Source organism: Triticum dicoccoides, chromosome 7B (assembly GCF_002162155.2).
Source record: "Triticum dicoccoides isolate Atlit2015 ecotype Zavitan chromosome 7B, WEW_v2.0, whole genome shotgun sequence".
Classification (NCBI taxonomy): domain Eukaryota; kingdom Viridiplantae; phylum Streptophyta; class Magnoliopsida; order Poales; family Poaceae; genus Triticum; species Triticum dicoccoides.
In genome coordinates this window covers 710756866-710760914 of record NC_041393.1, presented here as the reverse complement: position 1 = coordinate 710760914, position 4049 = coordinate 710756866, and positions in this window count along the sequence as shown.

Below are 4049 nucleotides of genomic sequence, written 5' to 3'. Positions count from 1 at the left end.
CGGGGCGACGTGAAGCAGGGGAGGGGCGGCGGGGCGGCGTGGAGCAGGGGAGGGGCGGCGGCGCGGAGCTGGGTTCATCAGCGGCGGAGCAGAGAAGGGAGGGTTGCGGGATGGGGAATGGGGAGTGGGATAGGGTTGCGGGCGGGGAGGGGAGATTTTGGGAGGGGAAGGGAGGGGATCCCGCGTGTTAGTGGGAGAGGGAGTGGTGGGACCCGCCTGGTAGTGGGAGAGGGAGTGGAGGGAGTGGAGGGAAATTTTGGGAGAGGGAAATTTTGGTGGAGGGAAAATTTTGGTGTGGGAGGGAAATTCTTTTGGGTTTGGGGGTAGAAAAAATAGGGTTTTTTGTAAACTTTGTAGAAATCAAGGTTAAAATCATACCGAGTAGCTCAAGAAAACGCCGTTATTGCAAGTTTAGTATTTTTGCTAGTTGGTAGGCCACATTTGATGATGTGACGCGGAGGTCTCCCATTTTTGTTGATTTTTTTTGAATTTTTTACGGTGTTTTAAAAAACCGGCCGATTTCGTCGCGGCGGCCGTCCGTGGCTAGGGTTTGAGCCATGCAAATTGATAACCCACAAGTATAGGGGATCACAACAGCTTTTGAGGGTAGAGTATTCAACCCAAATTTATTGATTCGACACAAGGGAGCCAAAGAATATTCTTGAGTATTAGCAGTTGAGTTGTCAATTCAACCACACCTGGACAACTTAGTATCTGCAGCAAAACATTTAGTAGCAAAGTAATATGATAGTAATGGTAACAGTAGCAACAGTAAAGATAAATGTTTTTGGGTTTTTTGTAGTAGTTGTAACAGTAACAACGGAAAAGTAAATAAGCAAAGAACAATATATGAAAAGCTCGTAGGCAATGGATCAGTGATGGATAATTATGCCGGATGCGATTCTTCATGCAATAGTTATAACATAGGGTGATATAGAACTAGCTCCAGTTCATCAATGTAATGTAGGCATGTATTCCGTAAATAGTCATATGTGCTTATGGAAAAGAACTTGCATGCCATCTTTTGTCCTACCCTCCCGTGGCAGCGGGGTCCTAGCGGAAACTAAGGGATATTAAGGCCTCCTTTTAATAGAGAACCGGACCAAAGCATTAACTCATGGTGAATATATGAACTCCTCAAACTACGGTCATCACCGAGAAGTATCCCGATTATTGTCACTTCGGGGTTGTCGGATCATAACACATAATAGGTGACTATAGACTTGCAAGATAGGATCAAGAACACACATATATTCATGAAAACATAATAGGTTCAGATCTGAAATCATGGCACTCGGGCCCTAGTGACAAGCATTAAGCATAGCAAAGTCATAGCAACATCAATCTCAGAACATAGTGGATACTAGGGATCAAACCCTAACAAAACTAACTTGATTACATGGTAAATCTCATCCAACCCATCACCGTCCAGCAAGCCTATGATGGAATTACTCATGCACGACGGTGAGCATCATGAAATTGGTGATGGAGGATGGTTGATGATGATGACGGCGACGAATCCCCTTCTCTGGAGCCCCGAACAGACTCCAGATCAGCCCTTCCGAGAGATATTAGGGCTTGGCGGCGGCTCCGTGTCATAAAACGCGATGAAACTTTCACTCTAATTTTTCTCTCCACGAGACGAAAGATATAGAGTTGGAGTTGAGGTCGATGGAGGTCCAGGGGGCCCACGAGATAGGGGGGCGCCCCCTACAGGGGGGCGCCCACTGTCTCATGGATAGGCCCTAGGCCCCCTGGTGTATTTCTTTCGTCCAGAAATTCTTATTAATTCCAAAAAGTGCCTCAGTGGATTTGCAGGTCATTCTGAGAACTTTTCTTTTCTGCACATAAAAACATCATGGTAGTTCTGCTGAAAACAGCGTCAGTCTGGGTTAGTTTCATTCAAATCATGCAAGTTAGAGTCCAAAACAAGGGCAAAAGTGTTTGGAAAAGTAGATACGTTGGAGACGTATCACAAATAGGTTGTCGATTCTGTGATGAAATGCCTACCTGTGAAGCTAAAAAGCATTTTTAGTGAAAATAACGGGCAAGCTATGGAGGAGCCGCAGTTCAAATTCCGGCCGGTTCCAGCTGAATCGGCCGAAGATGGTCTAAATTGCCGGGAGTAGCAACGAGGGTCGCAAATGCAAGCTTTTTGGCGACCGTCCGTAAAATAGGGTCTACTTTGAGATAGACATGGAATGGCGCCGTTTGGGGTGACCCTCCTTGAAGCCGCTTCACGAAGAACACATGTCTTCAGCATTCAAAAAAATGAAAAACGGTTTTTCTTGTTAAACAAGTTGGAACCTCGCTTTGGCAACATTGATTGCCATCACAAGACGAAGGCATGCGCCCAATTTGGGCATATTATCAGAAACTATTCAACAGATGCGGCCATATCATTGCTAGTTTGGCTTGAAAGCCATGAATCTTCGTTCATGGTAGGTCGTTTTTTAGAACACTTTTTCAAGAAAACGCCGGTATTGCAAGTTTAGTATTTTTGCTAGTTGGTAGGCCACATTTGATGATGTGACGCGGAGGTCTCCCATTTTTTTTGAATTTTTTACGGTGTTTTAAAAAACCGGCCGATTTTGTCGCGGCGGCCATCCGTGGCTAGGGTTTGAGCCGTGCAAATCTGTTGTCGATTCTATGATGAAATGCCTACCTGTGAAGCTAAAAAGCATTTTTAGGGAAAATAACGGGCAAGCTATGGAGGACCCTGATGTCTACTACACAACCTTCTTCTTGTAGACGTTGTTGGGCCTGCAAGTGCACAGGTTTGTAGGACAGTAGCAAATTTCCCTCAAGTGGATGACCTAAGGTTTATCAATCCGTAGGAGGCGTAGGATGAAAATGGTCTCTCTCAAGCAACCCTGCAACCAAATAACAAAGAGTCTCTTGTGTCCCCAACACACCCAATACAATGGCAAATTGTATAGGTGCACTAGTTCGGCGAAGAGATGAAGATACAAGTGCAAAATAGATAGTAGATATGGGTTTTTGTAATCTGAAATTATAAAAACAACAAGGTAGCGAGCGATAAAAGTGAGCGTAAACGGTATTGCAATGATAGGAAACAAGGCCTAGGGTTCATACTTTCACTAGTACAAGTTCTCTCAACAATAATAACATAGATAGATCATATAAAAATCCCTCAACATGCAACAAAGAGTCACTCCAAAGCCACTAATAGCGGAGAACAAACGTAGAGATTATGGTAGGGTACGAAACCACCTCAAAGTTATTCTTTCGGATCGATCTATAAAAGAGTTCGTACTAGAATAACACCCTAAGACACAAATCAACCAAAACCCTAATGCCACCTAGATACTCCATTGTCACCTCAAGTATCCGTGGGCATGATTATACGATATGCATCACACAATCTCAGATTCATCCAACCAACATAAAAGTACTTCAAAGAGTGCCCCAAAGCTACTACCGGAGAGTCAAGAACGTGTGCCAGCCCCTATGCATAGGTTCCCAATGTCACGAAACCCGCAAGTTGATCACCAAAACATACATCAAGTGGATCAATAGAATAACCCATTGTCACCACGGTTATCCCATGCAAGACATACATCAAGTGTTCTCAAATCTTTAAAGACTCAATCCGATAACATAACTTCAAAGGGGAAACTCAATCCATTACAAGAAAGTAGAGGGGGAGAAGAAACATAAGATCCAACTATAATAGCAAAGCTCGCGATACATCAAGATCATGCCAAATCAAGAACACGAGAGAGAACACGAGAGAGAGATCAAACACATAGCTACTGGTACATACCCTCAGCCCCGAGGGTGAACTACTCCCTCCTCGTCATGGATAGCGCCAGGATGATAAAGATGGCCACTGGTGATGGATCCTCCCTCCGATAGGGTGACGGGAAGGGCTCCCGGGAGGTTTTTGGTGGCTACGGAGGCTTGCGGTGGCGGAACTCCCGATCTATCTTCTGTTCTGGAAGTTTTTCCATACGTAGGTATATATGGGTACAAGGGGTACGTCGGTGGAGCTTCGGGAGCCCCACGAGGCAGGGGGGCGCGCCCTA